Raw genomic sequence first — 6,140 nt, 5'->3', positions numbered from 1 at the left:
CCCTTTTTTTTTTTGGACAGCCTCCAAATTAAAAACATTGCGAATTGATTTCAGGCTTAGCACAACAGTCCTGGTGGACCAGCGTGCTCTCTGGGATAAGAAAACAGAACATCTCCAGAAGGAGGAGGCTTCAGTGAAGCCAAGTCAGTTCAGGATCATTTAATTCAAAATCTCCACATAATTTCGTTTTATTTAAGCCATTATTAAGAAATATCCTTCAGCTTATCACATGTGAAGCATAAGCTTCCTTTGGTATTAACTTTGACACATACAGAGCACTTGGGGGATTATATTAATTTAGGTGATAGTACCTGTTAGTGAGCATTTGATTTTCCTCAGTGCAGAAGGATTTACTCTTGTTATTGATTTGTTGGCAAATATATTGGGTGGAAATCCCCCGGTATTGCTGGTAGCTGCAGATTCCAAATTTTATTGGATTTGTGAGCAATTTTCCTCTGTGTTTAAACTTGTGATCGCTTTATAAAAAGAAGAGCCCAAGAGTAAGGTGAAAAATGAATGCTAGTTTTTATTTTGCTGAAAAGGAAAGCTGCCTTGTTTTGCTTCTTTCCTGATTGTTGATTGCATTAGTCTGGCTTTTGTCATGGTTACTCTTGCAAGAGGCAAGGAACCAAGAATACTTTGCTACAGGAGACAGCAAGAAAGAAGCCATTACCGCTAATAGGCAAGGGGTCATCAGGGCAAATTTTGTCCTGTGCAGAGGGTAGAAAACAGACTCATCCATCCCTTTAAGTGCCACAAATAAACATATGGGCTGGTGTGACTTCCTTTATAGCACTGTTTTCCTCCTAAATAATTTTCCTTGTTCCTTTAGGTAGCAGTTAATGAAAGCCAAGAAAAAGCCAGGTTGAACCCTTGCCATCCTGACCCCAGAGGCCAGGGTCACGTGTGTCCAGGCAGCTCTGTCCCACTGATGCACACCGAGGCAGGCCAGCCCTGGGGCCAAGTAGGCATGCGTGGGCTGCCCCAGGGCTGCAGGCAGGACAGAGCTAGGGACAGGTCCAGGCCCTACTGGGAGCATCTGCTGATGGCAGCAAGAGCACCGGCATCCCCATTCCCATGCTGTGCCTTGGTTTGTGCTCCAACAGTCGTTATGTTCTTAGCCCTTGTTACCACATCCCCAGAAAAGGCAAATTGTTTTGTCTTTATCTGTTCTTTGCAATGTGTGGTCCCTCTGTGCCTACACACTGAAAATTCTGGTAGAATACCAGAGAAGTGTCAAATAATGAATGCAGAACTGGGCCTCCAGGACAGAGAAATGTCTCCTCTTCAGATTTTCTTAAGACTGAATTATACAACTTGATCTGAGTTAACAACAACAACAAAAAAGGAAGTTTAATTAAACCCATATTGGAAAATGTCAAAAGAAATAGCGTTTCATTATATTCTCTTATTATATCCTACAGTATTCATCCAATTAAGGTTAGCACTCAAGTTATTTTTAGAATATGGCATGAATAAGATAACCTAAGATATCGTATGATTGCTCTAGCTGAGACATAATAGTTTAAAGTCATTTCTTCCAATAAAAATAACAGTGAACAGTGCTATTAATTCATGGTGATGATGCCACTGGGAGAAGTATATGATATCCACTGCTGAATAATCAACAAAAGTAAATTAGCTTTAAGCAGCGGAATATGTGTGTATGTCTGTCTGTGAGTCTAAATGACCTTGAGAATAAAGAACTGAGAAAAGAGAATTAAATACAGTTTTAAGCAACACAATAATATATTTTTAAACTATTTATTTTGAAAAGTAGTCCATGTGAATTCAAGAGTCTGCAAAGCGTAGTGAATTGTCTTTCTCTTCTTATGTATCTTAACTGAAAGACACAGATACATACATCTACCTGAAACCTTTCCAAATTTCAGCTTTATCACATGAAGAAATATGGTTCCTGGTACATTTTGTTTTTACTTATAGCTCAAAATCAGAAGCAAAACATTGGTTGTAATAAATCTGTAGTTTGTTATCCTTTGTCTCTAAGTCCTCACTGTCTGTTTCAAGTTGGCTTAAAGTTAAAGTTAAAAATTAAAGTTAAAGAGAAAGCATTTATCTCCATTGTAGACACTTTTGATCAGCCTTTTAAGGTAACTTAAAACATTCAACATCTTAACTTTGTAAAATCATTTTTTGTTACGCATATCTATTAACTTTTTTTCTCTGCCTTTCCAACTCTTCCTGCCTCCCAGAAGGGTACATATTTTTCGAAAACTACCTGTTTTTCACTTTAAGTACGTTTTAACTATTTAATCACGTGCCCCAATTGCACTTTTATCTCTTCAAATTTAATTTGATAGCTCAAATACTCTTCTCAGCTTTGAAATAAAATATTTTTTTCCTTTTTTTTGCAATCCATTTCTTACATTTTTTTTAACATATGTAGATACTCTACTCACCTCCACTCATTCATTACATTTTTGCATTTCTTCAGATCACTTTCCTTACAGTTCTTTGCATAGCTTCCACATTTTAAAAAACTGAAATCTTACAGATATGGTAGCATAAAAGGTACTAATGTGAAAAACCTCATAGTATTTCAGAAAATCTTGAAAATTATTATGACAAGCTACTGTTATAAGATTTTGAAAGAGTTAATGTGCTCTTGTTTTGTTTTGGAGTCAGCTTCCTCCCGTAAGAACCACCATGGGAAAACACACACAATCATAGTACTTCCCAGAAAATTTCAGCCAACTCTGCTGCACTGTCCTTCCACATACTCATCTAGGGTCCCATCTTCCTACAAGGAGTTGATTGTTCTGGGGAAGGACTCAGAGTGAATCACACATTTCTTGTTAATGAAGACATTATTAAAAGCTTAATTTGGTTCATAGAAACTTCCTAATAGTAATCAGTCTTTTTTTTTTTTTTTTTTTTTTAGTCATGCTTCAAATAAAATTGGCACATTAACTTGGAAGAGGAGAGAAAAGGACAGTGGAGGAAGGCAGCTGAGCAGAGAGATGAAGCTAAGCAGAATCCGAAAGGTAAGCACTTTCTCTGCATGAGGCAATGTGTGTTGATACATTCTGTGTGCACATATAGGCGCACTCATGTTACACCTTCTCACAATAGGTGGTGAAGAATCAACACTCAGTATACCAGTTGTAAGATTCAGACTCTTCTTGGCAATGAATTATCTGAAATAAACAGTGCAATGTTCACATTTATCCATTATATGGTATTATTCACTGAAAAATACATTAATTTCAATTGTGTATCGTAAATTCATTGTAACTATGCTGGGTGTCACTGGATAAGTAGACAAATATGTCTTTCATTGTTTAGAATTTATGCCTTAGATTTTTGTTCTCTGGAAATATCTAAAACTGAAAAATTGGAGCTAATATAAAGTTTGTATTTTATTTTATGTCTCTTAATGATAAATATTTTTATGGCATTTCCAGAAGAAAAAAAAACATCAACAAGCCACTAAAAAATAAAGAGTTGTTGGGAGAGTTTCTAATGTTTTTGCAAGTTGACACAGAATATAACATCTGCAGGTACTGTCCCACCTGAAATTTGGTTGTCCTACATGTATTCCTACTGAAGACATGGCAAGTAAAGAGAGAAGTATTGACTTTTGCTAAGTCTGAATTTGGTACAATAAATAAATTAAACAACATCAAGAAGGCTGAGTTAAAACTGAGAATCCAAGAGCGCCATCTGGGAAAGGGCACTCGGTAGCTGATTGGTAGCTGAGATGGTGATGAAGTCACTTAGGTCCAAAAGTTTTCCTTTTTTTTTTTTTTTTTTTCATTTTCACATATCTGTAGGCTAGGCAATTGACAAATTTCTGCTAGCAGAAAATGATAAGACATAGATTTTTATCTTTGCAAGTTGGGATTTGCTCAATTAAAGTTTTCTGCCATGTGACAAATGTAATTATTTCAAACTCTTGCAGGTAGCTGGCCAGTGCAATGGATGTTTTAGACTCAACAAATACCCTGTTAAGCTAGATTCCTAACCTAGCCATGGATTTTCATTTCTGTTCTGAAAGAATTTGGATCTGATGTAACCCAGGTGTTGTAAGTGTGTGGTTTTCAGAGCTTTCTGAATATAGAAAACATATTTGGTAGAAAATTAATTTACCTATATCTGAAAGTGTACCTTAGATTCATGAAGAATATATGCATAAAAGTATAAGTCCTGCCAGAAATATTCCAGCCCATCAAAAGAGAATAGAGAAACTTGCTGAACTCTGGAAGGCAGTGGTTATATGGAGAACAAAAGGTAAGAGTAATTTCTATGCATTTCTTAAGGTATATTTATTTGAAGCCTGGCATAAATTTTTTAATGATACAGGTTTTTAGGTACATAATCTAGATGCATAGTTTTTTTTAACAGACCATATCAATGATACGCTGGATATGTGTTAGGAAATGAAATATTTCATGTATTTCAGAATGAAAATGCAAAAAGAAAAGCTTCTGGTCTATTTAGGTTTTGGGAAAGAAATACATATTTTGAAAAATGTATTACAATGTAAAATGTTAATAACAGAGAGACTTGCCTTTTATTAAAATCTTTGTAACTTTTTCACCATTCATTTTGTGGCTTTAACTCAATTTTGGAACAAAAAAGTCTCTGAAAGCATAAATTCCCTAGCAGAATATATATATATATATATACTGGTTCAACTGTAACTTTCTGTTTGTGAACATAACCATATTCTCAAACTGATTTTGCAATGAAATATTTAAAATTAATTAAACTTATTAAATTACTAAAGGTCAAGGTTTATTTAAAAGCTGGATATTAAAAACTAGGCCCCAGTATTAAAAACTAGGCCCCAGTGTAAAAAGTATTGGCATTATCTAAGACCAAATATCTAAAAGACTGAAGTAGTACTCCTGACTTTCTGGGAGATGGCTAAGATGTGTTGTTTAGATACAGTTTAGAAAATTGTACAATCTAAATTTATCTTTGTATTTTGAAATTTTTGAAATGTGTTAGGTATCTAGATATAGTTACTAACTTCACTGTTGCTGGTATTTTTTTTTTTTTTTTTAGCTGTTATACAACCAGATAAAAGAATCCCTTTCAAGTTAACAAGCTGAAGCAGGTGCATTTGAGGCCATATTTGGTGTTTTGAGCAAAGACTTTTTTTTTTTTTTTTTTTTTTTTTTCAGAACTGCCATTCTATCAGGTAGTGCTCCTGCTACTTTTGCCATAATAATAATAATTATGCAAGTTAGGAAGACATAATTATTTCATCCTTTGCCACAGATGATAATTTATAAGGAAATCAGAAATAATCTAGACTACCCCCAAAATCCATAAAGAGATTATTTTGTAAATTGCAAACTTCCGATTTACTTTGCTTGTCATATTTGATACGTATCCTATAGGGGACAACATGAACCAGTGTATTGAACACCAAGTGATCTTAGCTTGTAATTTCTTCATTTGTTTCAGGCTGCATTTCAGTTTTCAGTACATCAGAGTTCAGATGTTGTATCTGATGATGCAAGCAGGAGTTTCATGTGCTTTCCACGCAACAGAAATAATAGATGAATGAAAATGTCTGCCATGCAAATTACTGGAATGGTAAATGAGTTTGTGACCTAGTTACTGAGTAGAGGTGATCGCTACAGTATTGATTCATGCTGTTCTGAAGCTATGGTAATTAAGGAGAATAATGCTTTGGGCATACAGGTAAAATTTCAGGGAATTATTTAAATATATGGATTTTGTACTATTTCTTAAATTCCTTTTCATTATATGTACTGCATGTACAAAGTCATCAATCAGAATGCTTTGCTTATGTTATGTTAGTAGGTTAGTCTAATCTCTATCTGTAAAAAGTCAGGACCAAAAAGGCCAGAGTTCTGTTGGCTCTCATCCAAAGTGACAGCTAAATTTAAGCTAAAAACTATCGATGTCTTTGAGTTTTCTGTTTCCATTATCAGTTTAAAATGAATGTCATTCTACTAGGGTAGTAATTTAAGCATAAGAACAGCTTTACATATTTTTGTGTGTTGATCTGATTCTAGTTAGATGGCTCAGAGAAGACAGATGCTAGGGAAAATGCATAAATGCAGTAAGTTACCTGTGATAAGCTTGAAGAGGAAGTTCCTTTCCTTTTCCTTTCCTTTTCCTTTCCTTTTCCTTTCCTTTTC

General features: G+C 34.7%; 1 long non-coding RNA gene across 1 annotated transcript in view; it reads left to right on the top strand.

Moving 5' to 3' along the window:
- Positions 1 to 6,140, top strand: part of LOC118170736 — a 319,869-nt gene that overhangs the window by 304,655 nt on the left and 9,074 nt on the right. Inside the window, exon 4 of the long non-coding RNA XR_004752855.1 lies at positions 2,903 to 3,005. This is a non-coding gene — a long non-coding RNA (uncharacterized LOC118170736). The remainder of the gene's footprint in view (positions 1 to 2,902; positions 3,006 to 6,140) is intronic.

Source organism: Oxyura jamaicensis, chromosome 8, assembly GCF_011077185.1.
Source record: "Oxyura jamaicensis isolate SHBP4307 breed ruddy duck chromosome 8, BPBGC_Ojam_1.0, whole genome shotgun sequence".
Lineage (NCBI taxonomy): Eukaryota > Metazoa > Chordata > Aves > Anseriformes > Anatidae > Oxyura > Oxyura jamaicensis.
Note: the sequence above shows the minus strand (reverse complement) of the source record. Positions and strands in the feature narration are given on the sequence as shown.